General features: G+C 43.7%; 1 protein-coding gene across 1 annotated transcript in view; it reads right to left on the reverse strand.

The window, feature by feature from the left end:
• LOC147688983 (calcitonin gene-related peptide type 1 receptor-like) overlaps nt 1–19,107 on the reverse strand; it is a 2,326,554-nt gene that overhangs the window by 2,145,596 nt on the left and 161,851 nt on the right. The window contains exon 2 of the mRNA XM_086941876.1: nt 856–923. The gene's annotated coding sequence lies outside the window, so the exon portion shown is untranslated. The remainder of the gene's footprint in view (nt 1–855; nt 924–19,107) is intronic.

A 19,107-nucleotide genomic window follows, 5' to 3' on the forward strand; every position in this document is an offset into this window, starting at 1 on the left:
CAAAGGGGAAAGATGCGAGTCACTGACCTTTTCTAAACAATATTCACACATGCACATCTTCATGCCATTTAGTGGTACAGTTGCTGTAAACCAAAATGTTGCTATAGCAATTGGAATAAATTGGGATCTATGAAGAGCCTTATCTCTCTAATAATAACGAGATTAGAGGGCAGAGTGGTGCAGCTTCTATTAGGTCGAAGGAATTAGCATAAAATTCACGCTTGAGTAATTTGCAATTGTAAATTTAAATGTGCAATTATATATTAGTAGATTGCTAATGACTCACCTTTATCTTAGGTACTGAGTGATACTATAAATGCGCCTGATATGATTGGATAATTAAACGTAATTTGTGCTTGCTTTCCTAAATCAATGTGTACGGTGTGAAGAATTAGAAATCTAATCATGTCTTCTTGTTCACTTACGGTAAGTTATTATTTCCCTTTTACATTTGTTTCCTATTTGTGCAGAGAATACTAATATGAGAAGGCTTGCAAATAATTCAATTCTCCTTTTAATAATTTGCAGAACAGTTGTGGCAGAGTTGTAGTTAAATGTGCAGGGCTAATATATTACATTGCTATGTAAAACAATGATTAATTCTGCTAAATTATGTAAATACCATACACTCGGACATAATGATGAAAATACTACGTTATCATTGCTTTTATCGAGAAAACCAGAGCGTTCGTCAAAGGACCCTCGAACGTCTTATTAGTGAGTCGATGAAAAAAAATATCTCAAATATGATTTTTCAATTAACCTTTTATTCCTACTCCCGGCAGCCAAGTAAACACCTAGCGCATTCCTGCAAGCGTGGTAATCTCCGACGAAGAGAGAAAAGAGTAACTCTACCTCGTATGAAGGCGGGGCAGCGGGTTCCTCGCAGCGACAACCGGAAACAATTGCGATTTTGCCTAAATCTGCAAAAAAACAGAAAAGAACAATTAATAGGTGGAAGCGTGTAATTGTGAAATGCATAAAGATTACGCTATACGTACAACTTAATGCAGGGCTCATGGTGAACCTAAAAGTGAAATAATGTATCACGAGTTAGTAGGTTTAAATATACCGAACTCTTTAGATGCACTGTAACACCCACGTATGTAAAGGCAATACTCTGTTCTTTCCTACCACAGACTAAAGTTAGGATCACATCAGCTGGGTTCTCTACACATGCCTCTTACCTTGCAGCATTCCACAAGATCGTCCCTCTCTCTTGCCCATTGTTCGATATGTACGTTTGACCTTTGCCTCTTGTAGACCCATACAAAATCGAGGTTCAAAGGTACTTGGATGACACCTAGATTCACTTCTTCGGGAGCAAGCACAGATAATCCTACCAACAGCACCTCTTGCTTGGATGAAGAAGAGTGCCCTAGCAAAAGGAGGCAAAACTGAAATTCTGTGTCTGATAGGCTGAGCTGCTCTGTCTACCTCTTGGTACGCCTCGATATTTAGGATGCCCAGTCAACTCTATAAAAGTCAGGAACCTAGCGAAACATGTTCACTCTGAACACGTAACCCTAGTCAACAAAGTTTTTATAGGTAGAAGAACCCCCACTCAATGAATCTATTTTACTCATGAAAACTAATCTCTGGATGAAGTTGAGAAGAGCCACAGTCAGACCTCGACTGGGCAACTACAACATCATCTACACGGGGATGCCCAAAAGCTCATCACCACTCTATTGAGTCAGCAGAACCAAGTAGTCAGAGTCTGTTAACATCTCTGCAAATGTGACCACCACAAGCCTGCTTTGAACGATCTCCAGTTGGTTCTATTAGATGCTAGATTCAAATTCTAAGCACTTCGCACCATCCACAAAGCACGCTAGGGCAAAGGACCAAAATATGAACTGAAGTTGGTGGCCCTGGACCACACCCCAGGCAGAAATCTCTGATCTTCGCCTGACCTCCTGATGCCTCAGGAAGCCTTCAAGAGGTCACAATATCCCACTGAGTACAGGGTCACAGAATGTCCTTGGCCCTTACCGGATTCAATCTCAACTACTTACAAATCATGGAACCTTTAAAGACTTAACTTTTCTGACAAGCTTCCTAAGGGAATTCATCATGCATCAAGGGGTGCGATCGCCCTTCCCTATTGTCTCCGCATTTAAATGTTTATTTCGAGCTCCTCGAGTGCTATTGAATATCCAAATGATAGTACAAAGGGCGGTGCAAGACATACAACACATAAATAAATGTGTAACTTAACCAACCCCGTATCCCCAATAGCTGAGGAAGCTAACTTTTAGAAAGGGCAAACGTTAAAAATGATTTCTGATTCTTTCTGATTACAATCAAATGTTATCCCCATCATTCAGACCACTGTCAACTATCCATAACATGCAAACCAGAGGCTCTCTCCCGGTCACCCAAGAACCACCCAGAGGCTCTCCCCATCCCGGGAGTAGAGAGGGCCAAATGCACTTTCAACCAATTTACATACTCTCGTCAAGCAGTTCACAAGAAGACATCAACTTTCCATTGTTTTATCCCAAAAAGTCTGCATTAGAATTACTAGTGAGTGACAGTAACAATCTAAGACATAAACATATGCTGCACACGTCCTGTGTTTGGGACGGATACAAATGAAACACACTCTGTACCGCATGTAACATTATTAACATTATAAAAATATGGGTAATGACTAAAACAAATGCTAACAAATAGCAATAAGGAAAAACAAATTTACATGCAAATTATAATAAAATATACATTTTTCTGACTCCTTGTGTGTGTGTTATAATAGGGGGCTAACCATGTGTACTGGGGGTTGAATTTCCCTAAAAAAAAATTTTTAGACACCCGAGATCCGCTAATGCCTCGTGGCACTCAACTCGCCCTGTGCAACTCCATGGGGGATACGCGGATCCAACGCGACTAAAAAAAATAATATTTTGCACTTACTCATGCTCTCACAGTCACTCACCTACCCATAGGGATACTGCCACTCTCACTCCTGTTCCCATACAGACACAATCACACCCATACAGATACTGTCACAACCATTAAAACCTATACAGAGACTCTCCCACCCATTCACAAACCCATACAGAGATTCTCACACCCACACTTACACCTATAGACACGTTTACACCCATTCACATACCCATACAGACACTGTCACACCCATTCAGATATCCTACAGACACTGTTACACCCATTCACAAACCCATACAGAGACTCTGACTCCTACATTTATTTCCATACAGAGACTTTCACACCCATTCACATACCAATACAGGTTCTCTCACACTTACTCTTCCAACTATGCAGACACTGTCACACCCACTGACACACTGATGTATTAAATGACATAGGGCCATATGCATCAACACATTTCTCCATAGACACAGAATGGGCAAAACCCTTTGATACATCTGGCCCTATATAATCACTCACTCAGTCTTACACACTTTGACACTCACTAGTTCTCACTGATACATACAATAACATAGCCGTGGGCATACTGATGCATTCTCTGACAAAATCACTGATCTACTCATATACACACTGAGACGCTCTGGGACTAGCTGACACATACACTGACACACCCATTGCTTCACAAATGCATTCCGTAACACACTCACACACTTCTTCACACCCGAGGCAACCTAGGATTCCCTAATACATACACTAACACGCCCATGAACACACTAATATATTAATTATCATACTCACACACTCACTCCTACACACTCACACATCCTAGTACAAACTGATATATGAATAGATACTTCCATAGATTCACTAATGAATTCAGAGCAACACACTCACACATTTCTACATACCCTGAGACCACACTGTGCAACTCAGTAATATGTACACTAGCAGACACATAAACACACCGTTGTATTAATGGGAGAAAGCGTTAACAACGTTTTCATTGCCACTCTGGGCCTCACTCATACATACACTGATACACCCATGGACACACTAATCCATTTATTAACACATTCACACAGTTACATATACACCCCCGGACACCCTAGGAATCACTTATAATTACACTAATGTATTCACTGAGATAGTCACCCACTCACTCATAGGTACACCGAGACACTGTAGAACTCACTCATACATACACTGACACACCCATGAACACACTGATGCATTCACTGAGATACTCATGCACTCACTCGCATAATGAGACACAATGAGACACTCTGACACTCTCTCATACATACATTACCACACACTCATACATTCGGTAAAACACTCATGCACACTTTATTTACGAAAAATGAATTTGTGCAGAACACAGCTCTTTTTGGATGTTGTAGTTCTAAATAGGACCTTTTTTATATTGTTCTTTATATTTGTTCAAGTTATAAAACTAAAGTACTGATCAGAACATGGTACAAAACTACAAGAACTAGAAAAAAACAACTGTTTTCAATCTTAAAAATTACCTCCCAAAATTCTCGATGATGTTATTCCCAGTCCCCCAAAAACATTAACAGGGATGAGAGTTCACTGCCTACAAATATTCAGTAACAGAGGTGGTGTTCACTGGCATATGGCAGCGTAAACAGTGGGTGGTCGTATGACCCAAATTAGGACAGGCACTTGCACTGTGATTGTAGCTGAAGCTTCATGTGCAGTTGATGTAGACGGGTAACCACAAGCAATAGCTCACTTTTCATGCATCATTCACGAATTGTCTTCAACTGCTTCCACATGGAAGACATGCTGTGACTGTGTTTCTTTGATGTTCTGCGGTATAGCTCATTGCAGCAGATAGTACACTTTACTATCTTTTTCAATAAGTACCTTTATTGAGCTTTTCATAAAAGTGACAAACTCCCCATCCCAACAAGGTCACACAAGACTCAATTATCTTTCAACAGTGTTCTTATAATAATCAGTTTCAGAAATTGTGTTCGCTCCTTGTAATATGTTTTACAGCTTCTTTGATCTACCATGTTCAGTTGTGATCTGATGGCCATGTTTAGTCAGACCCTATGCATTATTACCAGGGACTCTCTTCGGGTCACGTCAACCACTGGTGGGGAGAAGAGAGCCTGCAGTTCACCCTCACCCGACCCCCCCCCCCCATCTAAGATAGGATGCAATTAATCCCTAAGGCCTTTCCATCGGGGGCATCGGGTCCCAGTATGTCGTTAGCAGTTCCTGGCACGAGGAACGTCAGCTAGCCAGGCCTGTGTCGTCGAGTCGGTTTCCTTCCCCAAATGGACAGAGGTAATACCTATTCTTAAAAAAGATTTGAGAGCAATTAACTCAGTGTTAAATACAACACTGCCAATTACTACACAAGTGGTGTAAGTAATCTATGTTTGTTTGTTTGTCCTGACAAAGGCTCCATAGACCCGGATGGGCCCTAGGGAGCTGAAACATGTCGATGTTATCCATGAAGTGGTATAGTGAGATCCAGTAACTTGTTCCCACACCTATACCCACCATTATTTTTAAGGACAGACTTAACCTCCTTCTAATAAAGTCTTTTTTAGGTTAAGTTTTGTTTTTTAAACACAATTTTTACAATTTTTTCTCTGGACACTGCTGCCAGAATCTGAGGTTGCCTCTGGGTGAGGCTGGCATACAGCACGAGATTGGACATCCAATGACAATGCCACAACGCTAATGTGGGGCGGAGTACAGTAATAACCGCATTCAAACGACATAGCGTTTATGAGGGTGATCCATGCTAACCAAAGGTTGAGCAGTTACAAGTGTCCATTCCACCACTTGATTACGCTCATATGAGGTAACCAGCTGTCCAGCAATGATGCCCAATGATAGTGCTCACGTACTAGGCCGGGTGTATCCAGTGCAAGGCTTCTACATCCATAAGCCACAAGAGATCCAGCTCCCCCTGTCCCCCGGAGGCAAGCATGGGGCCAATCCAGTGTAGTTCACCGTCCCTCGGCCCCCAGGAGCGTCACTGGCTGGCCAGGGAGTCACTGGGACAACATTAACAGTAAACTTGTGGATAGAGCCTGCAGGAGGAGCACAAGCGGGAGGGACTCACATCGGTTGGCTTGCTGATGTCAGACCCACTGAGAACTCAAGGGTTGCACCCACCCTCACACCTCATGCCCCATACACCCACCTGGTGGTCAGAGTAGCCTCAGGCTCCTCCAGTTGCCCATGGCAGGTCGCATCAGCGGGGGAGGACTCCTCGGACATCTCAGGCCTTGCATCGTTTTTTGCAATCTGGGTGGCTCACAGTTCCCGGCCCCGTCAAAGCCGAGCACGATCACTAGGCCCTCACTGCACTTCTCTGTGCCGGGACAGTTTTCGGTGCACCAAGGATGAGCCCGGGTCTCACACCAGCGTTCACAGGTGGAGTGGCTTGTGTCTTTCAGCACAGAGCCTGGCCGCCACGTCTTGCCTCCGACTCTGCTCGCATCAGCATGTCTGCACTCCGGCTCCAGCTCTCGCCAGGCCGTTATAACATTTGCGAACCCCTTGGCCAATATGGCGTATGGAGGTCGCGTGGCAGGCCGCAGCTCTCGGGGGTTGCCTGTCGTCATCTGGTATATTCTGGGATGGAGAAAGACCACAGTTTCATGTTAGTGCTTTGTTGGTGCAGCTAAAAGGACAATCCCGTTTGTGCAGCACGGATAGGCTCCCTCAATACGTCGGATTTTGCCGGATTTAGTCGCTCAGCCGGCAGAGCCCACTCAGACTGTGGCCATTTAGCAGCCAGTCAAAGCCACACCCCCCACTTTACTATCTTTGCACACACTTTCTTTTCAGCTCAAAGGATAGTGAAAAATCTCCAAACATTACTCTGCTTTTTAGGTACTGGTGTTCCAACCTCTTCATCCTCCTCCAGAACAGCAGGATCTTCCTCCACTGCACATGGTGTTGCTGCAGCCATCAGCACAGATTTCTTAATAATATAATAGACGAACTTCCTAAGCAGTAGTTACCAATCTATATGCTCTTCTACTGCAGTCTTTTAATACAAAAGAAATCTCCTGGGTAAAGGTTTCACTCACAATAAAGTGTGGTCCCAAAGTGATCAAAGAAATTAGCATATTTCACTGTATACACGTGTGGCACTGCAAATTACTTTTGTCATTTTACAGCTCAGAATGGACAGCACTGTGCTAGTCCTATGCATCAAGACTTTGCTGTAGAAATGGCAAAAGACTTTGCCTCTTCCTATCTCGGCGTGGATGGCACTGTGCTAACCCTATGATTAAAGACTTTGATAGAAAAGCAGACAGCATCCCACTTTATACCGTTTTTAGCTATGATCATTGGTCATTTTGTTCAGGGTCCTAGCCTGTAGCCAGGCTCAGCATTTGACCCAATGTAGGTAAAGAAATTTCACATGGAATGGCCAAAGGCTGCGTAATGGGAGATGGCTGCAATCTAGGCCTGCAACCAGACTTTACACTCTGCCCCAGAGCATATGGCATTTTCAGTGCATAGTGGAGGTTAGCCATAAAGTATGACCTGTGGCCAGGTTTGCTGGCATTTATTTGTGTTTTCTTGTGGATGGTTCTCCCCAAAACATTTTTTATGGTTTTGGAGGTTTTGCAGGGATATGGATTGAGATTTTGTGTGCTTTTTGCTTTTATTCAACAAGTGTGGTGGCAAACTGACACTTTTTTAACTGGTGGAATTTGTGGTAGTGTTTTTCCTTTAGCTCTTCCCAAAGCCACTTGTTGAGCTACAGGTACCAGATATGTATCTTGCTCTCATGTCAGCAGAGTGTGAACACTCTATGATGTTTGTTGGTCTCCACTTTTAGTATTTGGAGCACTTTTTCTGGCACGATTGGCAATGTTTTATCTTGCACTTGAACACTCTGCCCTCTGGTGTACTCCCTCTAGTGCTTCACTTTCAAGTGCCACCTCACTGTCAATGCTCCAAAAGAGCAGTATCCTCTTATCGCCGGTCTCACCTTGATGTCACAGAGTTTGCATGTGATTATGTGTGCATTCAGTCTTTACTTCTGTGTTCATAAAAAACTACCACGTCAATCTGTTTTTACTTGCATTGCGCAGGCATAGCACATCTTCCTCCACCTCTTTTGCAGGTGATGCCGATATTCCTGGCAGGTCTCCAGCTCAGGACTCTGCCTTGTCAGGAAATTCAGGTGTCTTCTGATGGTACGGTCTCTCCGGTTTCCTACTGCTCAGCACATTGTTCTTCTGCTCCTTGGTGCTATCCAAGTGGCTCTTTTTTTCTCCTGAGCAAAGTTACCAGAGTTGGAAGCCAGTCTGCGTCTCAGAATGCTCTTTAAAATGTGTAATAGGCCCTAGACATCCATTGGCATCACACAAAGTTCAGCCTGTGAGGCATTACGGGTCTAGGTCTAGAGAGACAGGCTGTGAACTAGAAAAATATGGATGTTAAAGCCTTCTAGGTTACAAGGGCAGAACGGACATCTCTCCAAAAGCGAGAGATATATTGCAATCCAAGAATATTATAGTAGGGAGACAATGCAAACAACAAATGTCTGAGACAAATTCACTCCCTCGCGACCTGCGTCTTGAACCACAATATCTGCGTTTCAGGAAGCAGCTAAAGACGCATCTCTTCCCCTAGTTTCGGCTCGGCCCCCCCCCTTCTTCCTGATTCTTCTTCCCCCCTCTCCTTCTGCTCTCTGCTCCTGGCCTACAGGCCCGTAGAATTAGGGTTTTTTAGCGCTGGGATACTTCCGGGTGACTACGCGCTTTATAAAATAAAATAATAATAATAATAATAATAATAAAATACTTAAGTCATAATCCCAAATGAAGAAATTGACTTGAGTGGAGAGAAGTAGGCCATCTTAGAAAAGGTAGTCAGTTATGACTCAGTATCATACAGAGGAAAGTAAATCCTCTATAAGATCTATAGATATGGTATGCATAGGTGTGCCTAACTTCCAGGGATACTGGTAGATCCAGGAGGCATCCAAATACGTTTGTATATTAAACCTTGATCACATATTGGACGATAGGTAACATATAACTGAACATTTAATTTCAGGGGCCAGAGTCTGACCACAGCTAAGATGGCCACTCCTGCTGAAGCTTCCGAGCCATCTGTAGTTCTCCCAAAAGAATATGGCTGTCCCCGAGCTCCCGCTATGAGACATGGAGTGACCATGGTGTTGGAGCAAAGGGAGCATCTCTGGTTCTTCATTTTAGCCCCCTATGGAGTGCAATGCTCTGAGTAAGCCATAGCGGGCAAACAGGGCCTTTTCACTACTGGACTGCCCTGCGTCATATAGGATGCATTTCTGAGGCCCGAACTGAGCCAGAGCCAAGGTCTGGGGAGAGCAGGCAGGAGGCAGAAGGTCCTTTGAAGATATGGCACCCTGACAGTGGGCCCCGGTGGTCCTGAAGATAGTCCATTGAGACCATACATGCCCAGCCCAGCCTCCAAAGACCACTGCCTATTGCTGCACAGGCACAACGTTATCACAGGCAGCACCACCCTGCAGGGGGCCATATCTTCAGGGATCTGTGCTCCGATGATAAAGTGAGTTCATTCATTTGATCCTTGGCCCGCAAGTAAAGTGCTCCTGGGTTGGATTTCTGTTAATGATGTCCCTACCTGCTTCTTTGGTTTACCCTGTGGCCCTCGCCTCCTGCAGTAGATGTATAAATAACAAACATACCCTCACCGCAATGCCTGGGTACCAACTTGCGGCTCTGGGTCAGCACAACTTCTTGCATCCAGTAGAGAAACTCTGACTACACAGCAAGAGCACAATTTACCTACAAGTAAGAGGACCCCAATTTGGGAAATGCTACCCTGGTTGTTGCCCGAGACCTCTTTATTCATACTATATGCCAGCATTCACGCTCTACACTACTCCAGATCTCTACAGAACAGGTACATAAATGCTGTATCCCAGAGCCTTAAAATAACACCCATTCCCTTTTCCCTTTTTGGCTCTGTAGTACTGATTTTGAGCCCCACCTCGCCACGCTACCAGACCAGCTTCTTTTCACAACATGGTGGCTGGCAAGTTGAAGCAAACTGTGCCCACTATGAGGGTCATCACTTTAGACATGAAAATGTGGGAGCCTACAGACATCAAGCCATCCATGCACTTGATGCATCCAAACACCAAGTCAATGGCCACTGAATGGCCACTGAGCTCAAATCACTCTCGGACAGACCTCAGCACTTGTTATACAAGGCACAATAAAACAAATTGTAGAGGAGAGGCTATAGAGGACCGACTAACAGTTCTGGAATGTAAGCCTAGTGTTTGCAGCGAGTTATGACTCTTACACAAGAAGCTGACAGACGTCAAAGACCACAGGCATGCAAATAGCTTCTGCTTCTCTGGTATGCCGGGATCCTAGTTTCATTTATCTCAGAACTCACAGGCCTGACTTTTGCATTCCTGCTGTAATTCCAAAGCATGCATAGGAACAGGAATCACTTGTGTCACAACACTCTCCAGCTGCTCATGGAATGCTTCCATTGACATCAGTAGGCCTGGCAGGTCATCACTGTGGCAAAGTGACTTCCTCTACAAAGGTGCAAATATTTATGTGGCGGCTGACTCCACTCATGACACTGCAGTCCACCACAAGAAATTTCTGATGCTCCGGCTAATTCTAAGAAAGCTTGATATCCACTATGACCTCCTGGAACCGACCACCATACTCCTTACCATTAATAGTAAACACAAGGCTTTCGATGACCCAGAAGACCTAGAACAAAGTTTGTCCTTGTTGCTGGGATCGGACATGGAAGTCTCACGTCTGTGCACTGCTAACCCACCCACAGCGAAATCTGCATCGAATTTGTCGACTTGCCAACACAGAGACTCAAGTGTTGAATCTCTTGAATGTCAGAGGTCGGACACTGTGCTCAAATAATGAGAGGAAGGGTGCCTTGACCAATTTGACATCCTTAAAATCCCTTCTAGGAACTTTGGACTTTATTCAGGTATTTACTCTAATAAAATCTATCTGATACCCTGTCTGTTGCATATCTGCAATAGACTGACTATAGCGGGGGTTGAAGGAGGACATCCATATTTGTGCATGATTAATACTTAGATGGGTACCATGGTGCCACATCTGTTTCCTTTGGTTGTTGCCTGACCCACCTTTTAGATAGAATGCCCGGGTGTGGAGGGTATCCTAGGGGAGCTTGTGGTGCACTTAGCTTGCGACTGGATAGGTTATTCATAGGGAGTGCGGGTTTGGGAAGATGGCTATGAGGCACACTCATCTGTTTTAAGTAGTTATATTTTTCTGTCACACTTGTATTTGTTATGCAGAGCCACACAAAATCCTTTAATGGTGCACTACATTACTGTTTTCCAGATAGTCCACTCACATATGGTATCAGCCCCTCCGTAGCATTCATCTTACCATTACATAGAACATAAAAGAACATTGCAAACCATCCGTAACCCTACTATACATTTACCACTGCCATTTCACTATTGAGATGGATGATTGCACTTGAATACCCACCACTGCCAGAACCAGCACAAATTAAGGAGGGGCTGGGTGGGTTGAGACATCAGTAATAGTCTTCTGTCCTCAGCACCTGCCACTGCTGCCCCCTCTGGGTCATCTTCTCCAAAAAGGTACGTGTTGCTATACTATTCCACAGATCCATCCCTATCACTATCTTAAAAACATGGACTAATCCATTATGCAACTAGATCTTCGTAAAGTTTAAAACCTTGGATCTGACCTTGATATTGGAATTAGTTTATGCCCCAACTATGATAGGGCCCCTTTTTTCTCTTCTTTACAAAGACTCTTGAAGAACAATAATAAGGGGACTGGAATGTATCGCTAGATCCCCAGTGAGATCAATTGGGTCCCTTAGACAAGTTCAGTGCAAAGGATATAGCAGTACACCATGATGTGCTACAGGATTATGGTTTACAAGATCCTTGGCGCTTGACTCATCCCTGGGACAGGAACTTTTATTTTCTTTCCTGTGTCCACAGGACTCATTCCAGGATAGACTTTTACTTATGATCCACTCTTCACTTTCCCTCCTTAGAGACTGCAATACAGAGACTGTGGCAATTTTTTATCATGTCCCAATAATTCTTGAGCTTGATATGAGACTTATAGCCCCTACCTCTAAATGTTGGAAATCGAATCTATCACAATATTGAACACTGGAAGGCAAACAGAAACCTACAGATCCTCTCTGCCAGTATTTCCTAGAAAATGAACCCTTAATAACTTTCACACAAGTCCTGTGGGAAGCAGAAAAGCAACTTTGAGAGGGGCACTTATGTGTAACACGGCACACGGCTCAGGAAACACAAATGCAACTGGAAAGTGAAATACAAGATCTTACTAAGATCTATGTAGGGCATCCTACGGACATTTCCACACCACCTAGAGCAAACTATGTACCATCTGAAAATGTTTTTCATGACAAAGGCTTAAAATACTTTTACTTTGCCTCAAATGGCATCATTAGGAATGGGGAAAGGCTTGCAGGTTCCTTGGGGCATAGCTAGGACAACTGGAGGCCAATACTGACATCCCTGCAATACAAGGAGGTACTGAGGGTTTGATCACTCACCCAGTGGAGATTACTGAGATATTCTCCCACTTCCTCAGTACGTAGTATTGTATGTAGCACTGCTTCTGAACAACACTTCCTTATGGAACTCTACTAGCCCACTCTGTTCGAGGCCAGTAGACAGCTTCTCAAGGGAGAGATTATGGAATAATAAATCTCAAAAGTCATCAGGACCATGGCTACCCATAAAGCCCCAGGACACAATGGTTTCCCTGTTGACTTTTTTAAGCTTAACAAAGAATTGACCGTCTCCTTCCTCTATAAACTTTTTAAGGAGCTTCAGGGTATTACTGCATTTTGACCTAAATTCAATAGAGTGTTCATCAGCCGTGTTGTGAAACCAGACAAGGACCCAACTAGATGTGCGAGCTACCGCCCAATATCACTGATAAATGTGGATATGAAGTATACATGTAAAAGGCCCTGGCAACTCAACTCAAGAAGGTTATCTTGAGCTTGATTCATGACTCTCAAGTAGGCTTTGTGCAGGGCCACTTGCATTGAAACCATATGCACCATCTGTTGAATGCTGTATGGTCCATACACAATGATCCAAATGATAAACGCCTGCTTTCGTTATAGTCACAGAAGGCTTTTGACTGGGTCCATGGGGTACTTACTCCGCACCTTGTATAGAGCAAGGATAGGTCCTAATTTCTTGGTTAAGGTCCAATGGCTCTATGCTTCCCCCACAGCTTGGATCAATTGTGGAGGACATATCTCCGAAACCTTTCCAACCCTTCAGGGATTGAGCCAAGGATGCCCGTTATCAATCCCTTGCTGTTAATTTTTATCCTAGAGCGTTTGGCAGCTACAATCCATCAGCCCATTCATATACGAGGCACTGATTCACCAGCTGGCATCTGCAAAATTCTGCTTTACGCCGATGATATCTTGCGGACTCTTAGTGACCCAGAATCACCTATTGCACACCTCATTTGTAATTGATGCCTTCTCATTTTTTTCTGGGTATAAAATAAATTGGACTAAAAGTAAGGCGTTACTGTTTACAAACTGTAGCCAGCGGCCTCCACTGGATGCTTATGGCTTCATTTGGATGTATGACGTAACAACGCATACTTTTACAACACATACCTTTACACCGCATTTTTTATAACGCAACATTCATTACAACGCATTCCATTACAACGCATGCCATTACAACTAATTTTTAAAAACTACCTTTACAACGCATTCCATTACAACGCATACTACCATTACAACTCATACCATTACAACACATACCATTACATTGCATGTATGGTAAGTATTGGAGAGTGCAGGGGTTACTATTCTAACTCGAGGGGAGTGCAACAGTTGGGTAAGTGTTGGATAGTGTAGGGGTAAAAATTACTATTCTAACTCCAGGGGGGTGCAACAGTAGGGTAAGTGTTGGATAGTGTACGGGTAAAAATTACTATTCTAACTCCAGGATGTGCAACAGTAGGGTAAGTGTTGGATAGTGTAAGGGTACTATGCGTTGTGATGGTATGCGTTGTAATGGTATGGGTTGTAATGACTGCGTTGTAATGACATGCGTTGTAGTAGTATGCATTGTAGTGTCATGCGTTGTAATGGTTGCGCTGTAATGGCATGCGATGTAATGGATGTTGTGTTGTAAAAGTTTCTTTGTAATGGTAGTATGTTGTAAAAGTTGCGTTGTAAAGGTTGTTTCCCATTCATAGGGAAGTTCCCAGGCTTACATTACCTGGGCCTGCTGGTCAACAAGGGTCTAGTAACTGAGAACATACAACCTCTACTGAATAGAATGGTAAATGACTTTATGCAATGGTCCACTCTGCAGTTCTCTTTCTGGGGCACAATACAGATGATTAAAATGGTTTAATTATGTCTTCAGTATGTTGCTACTCATGTTTCAACACACATACTTAGCACTATAATAAGCCCTTCAAGTTGTTTGTCTGGGTGGACAGCAAACCCTATCTCAAACCATCATGATTGCATGTGGCTAATAGAGCTAGAAGTATTCAGCTGCCTGACATGCACATATACTATCTGGCTATACATCTCTCACATGATCTGTAGATAATCATCCACTCTGGGTATTTTGGGAATGAAGTGTGACACGGGCTTGAGTGTGTTTAGGAGTTATGTATGAAACTCGATTTTTAAAAGATACACATTGCTCCCCTACCCATCAAGCTAGGTGGAGAACCAGGAAAGACTCCCTTCAGCTTCTGGACATTGACTGGGCTGCCCATAAACAGGCACCACTTTGGTCCAATGAGGGCATTGGATGGAAGCCAATCAGGTGGGCAATTACCGAGGAACTGGGGATTGAGATGATTGAAGACCTTCTCAACAAGGACTCTTTTCACTCCTTTTAGATGCTTAAAGTGGAGTTTACATTACCCCAGTCACCTTTGTGGAGGTATTGGCAAATACAACACTGCCTACAGAGTAAAATAGGGCATGATTCATCTCCGTACCTCACCAACTTTGGACTATCTCAAGATGTGGAGGCTATCTAGGGGTGGGGTCTACAATCTATATCAATTCATCACATTTTTACTGGCAGAAATGACTGGGAATAGGGTATCCGGAAGTAGCCTGGAAGGAAGTCCTGGAATGCCATGACAATTCACTCACAGAAGTGTGTTATGTTATGTTATGTTAGGGATTGCTTGTATAGCGCCTATCACCGCCGGTCTCTAAGCGCTTAACCAGAAAGAACATAACACACTAATGACCCTAGAACCTCAGTTGTTTCACCTCCTATGATGTCATGAAGGCCTTTCTGAAAAGATAAGTTTTTAGTTTCTTTCTGAAAGGTAGAAGTTGCGATTCCGCTTTCAAGGTAGGTGGAAGCTCGTTCCACAGTTGTGGAAGGAGCACGGACAGGGCCCTGCCTCCTTTGGTCTTTAATTTGAACCTAGGTTGAAACAGGTTGGAGGTTGTTCCTGAGCGCAGTACCCTCCCCGGAGTGTACCTCTTTAGACGTTGCTTAATGTACTCTGGGGCTTTCCCAAAGAGTGCCTTATGGGCCACACAGAGACATTTGAACTGCACTCGGAATTTCACTGGGAGCCAGTGCAGCTTCTGAAGCAGTGGGGTTACATGCGCGTTTCTAGACAAAGAATGGATCAGCCTGGCCGCATCGTTTTGTATTACCTGCAGCTTCCTCAACAGCTTCTGTGTTAGGCCTAGGTATAAGGCATTACCATAATCAAGTCTCGAAGTGTGCCTGAAAAACTCTTAGTTTAAGATTCTACATAATTGATATTTGTCCCCTTACATGTTACATAGGGCCAGTCTAACTCAGCATGATACCTGCTGGCATTGTCCAGACAATGGCTGAAATCTTTACTAGATACTGTGGTCCTTCCCTACCTAGGTCTCCTGTTGGAGTTAAATATAGGAGACTCTTCAAACCCTTTAGAGACCATATAGAGACTCTGCCAAATTAGCTTTTCTACATGGCACTACTGACTGACGGCACATCCTCCTGTTGACAGAGAACCTCTTATGGTAGCCAAGATCTGCATCCTTCGACAATGGCGACTGACTCGGGTGCCCACGCATCAAGAGTAAGGAATTATAGGATACAGTGTCCCAATAGGTAGCAATGTCAAAGACAGTTTGAAAAATGCATACAATAAGTATTGCAAGAAAGGAACCACAAGGAGTCTCAATGCATTCAAGAAATGATTATTAATCACCAATTTGTTAAAAATGGAAAGCACAGTTAAGAGGCAGCACTGTACATGAAAACATTCATGAAGCAACCCAAATAACACTTGGTGACAGGGTGATGACAAAGTGAAGGTGACGACGCAAGTGAAAGTAGTGAACAGCGTGGTCGGCGCAAAGTGATGAAAATAATCAAAAACAGACTTCACATTGAATATACATGATTAAAATGTTTTTAGTTTCAATACAGTTCTGAGCCTGGGGAAATGCGCCAAAAGATCGCGCTGTGTTTGTCGACGGCGTTTCGATCCTCAATGATTTGGGATCCTCTTCAGGACAGGGTTAGCGATGATTTGGAGTGCTGGAGTCTCAGAATGCTGCCAGTAAAGCGGGTCAGTCGTGCAGTGATTGTAGGTCCAGGCGATCAGAGTAGGAACAATGATCGTGGCCGGGCGGGTCCAGGTCTCAATTATAGAGCCGATGCGGCGCCTGAATGAATCTGGCGCTTGGGACGGATGAATCCGTGGAGATCTGTTCCCGCGAAGGATTACGCGTCTGAAGAGGAAGAGGATCCCAAATCATTGAGGATCGAAACGCCGTCGACAAACACAGCGCGATCTTTTGGCGCATTTCCCCAGGCTCAGAACTGTGTTGAAACTAAAAACATTTTAATCATGTATATTCAATGTGAAGTCTGTTTTTGATTATTTTCATCACTTTGCGCCGACCACGCTATTCACTACTTTCACTTGCGTCGTCACCTTCACTTTGTCATCACCCTGTCACCAAGTGTTATTTGGGTTGCTTCATGAATGTTTTCATGTACAGTGCTGCCTCTTAACTGTGCTTTCCATTTTTAACAAATTGGTGATTAATAATCATTTCTTGAATGCATTGAGACTCCTTGTGGTTCCTTTCTTGCAATACTTATTGTATGCATTTTTCAAACTGTCTTTGACATTGCTACCTATTGGGACACTGTATCCTATATATCCTTTATACCCAGTCCCAGTTTGGTTTATGGGTTTCACTCCTGTTCTCTTTCACACGCATCAAGAGTGGCACATTGAGCTATACCACTTGGTCACCTATGAACAACAAATTTACAATGTGCAAGATCAATTACATATAATTACATTGGGAGAGGATGTAGCCTTACGGCTAAAGTGGTCAACCTCAAATCTGGGGACCCAAGTTCGAGTCTCAGCAATAACACGCAACATCCTGTGATTCTGGGCAAATCACTTAATCTCCCCATGCCAGGAGGTGCTGAATACCTCTGCCATCACTGTGAGCGTAGGGCAAGGCCAGGGGTGCTGTGGAAGGATTTAATGGCAGCGGCAGTAGGCGCAACAAGACTGTTTTCCGAAAGCATCATAGGAGCTGCCATGAGCTGCTGCTGCAAGGATAAGGCCGGAGGATTCAGTGGCAGAGGCAGCAGGTATGGCACACCGGTCATCTAGAGTCACTGCCAACAATCAGCAGAGTATAACAAGCACCCGAAGCTGCCATGAACCGATGCCAAGCCCAGAACCTAGAGCCCAGAGTCATGTGAACTTCACCCGCAGTAGGGAGTGGTAGGAGCGGCACGCCAGTCACTTGAGAGCCGCTGCATTTGGGAAATTGATGAGTAGTATTGATGACTGGAGGATGACAAGTTGAGATACATTGAGATGCTTTGGAGAGCTACTGAGGAGCAGTGCACATAGTGGAGTTCTGTGGAGCCACTGGAATCTTCAGTGAGGGTGTGAAAAACGCAAAACCCTGAAGGTTTGTTGTTAAGCGCTGCAGTAGGCACTAGCCTTCCCCTCCTGCGATAAGTAAAGGTGGCTGGCATTTGGCATGTGCAGCTTGCCTGTACAGAGGTGCCTGAGAACTGGCGCACCCTGCTTGCAATTGCTGTGGAAGCTCCTGGGCCATGGAGTCCCCTTCCAACTCCAGGGGTGAGGTAGGTTTTCCTTATCTGAGGTGTTGGTATTTCCACTGGGCAGTTTTGCACTGTTTTACATTGGTGTACAACTGTTACCACGGATTTTTAACAACGGATTCCATGACCACGGATTTTTTACAACGCAGGTCATGTTACAACGGATCCTTTTACAACGCTATTCACAACAACGCAGGTACTATTACAACGCAATACCATTACATCGTAAGTATAATTATAGGTAAGTTTATCTTTTTTGGGGTTTTTGGGTACAGGGGTATTTTTAGGTTTTAGGGCTGGGTTTGGGTTTTGGGGTACAGGGGTATTTTTAGGTTTTAGGGCTGGGCTGGGTTTGGGTTTTGGGGTACAGGGGCATTTTTAGGTTTTAGGGTTGGGTTTGGGTTTTGGGGTACAGGGGTATTTTTAGGTTTTAGGGCTGGGTTTGGGTTTTGGGGTACAGGGGTATTTTTAGGTTTTAGGGCTGGGTTTGGGTTTTGGGGTACAGGGGTATTTTTAGGTTTTAGGGCTGGGTTTGGGTTTTGGGGTACAGGGGTATGTTTAGGTTTTAGGGCTGGGTTTGGGTTTTGGGGTAAAGGGGTATTTTTAGGTTTTAGGGCTGGGTTTGGGTTTTGGGGTACAGGGGTATTTTTAGGTTTTAGGGCTGGGTTTGGGTTTTGGGGTACAAGGGTATTTTTAGGTTTTAGGGCTGGGTTTGGGTTTTGGGGTACAGGGTTATTTGTAATATATATTTACAATATAAAAAATTAAAATTAATTGTATTAATATATGTTTTATTTTTTTAATAATAAATAATTTAAAATAATAATACATTAATAATTATTTACTTTAAATATTAATTTTATTTACTTACCTGTAATTATACTTACGATGTAATGGTATTGCGTTGTAATAGTACCTGCGTTGTAGTGAATTGCGTTGTAAAGGGATCCGTTGTAACATGTCCTGCGTTGTAATGGATCCGTGGTCATGGTATGCGTTGTAAAAGGACGCGTTGTAACATCATA

The sequence above is a fragment of the Lissotriton vulgaris genome, chromosome 10 (assembly GCF_964263255.1).
Source record: "Lissotriton vulgaris chromosome 10, aLisVul1.2, whole genome shotgun sequence".
In the NCBI taxonomy this organism is placed as follows: Eukaryota; Metazoa; Chordata; class Amphibia; order Caudata; family Salamandridae; genus Lissotriton; species Lissotriton vulgaris.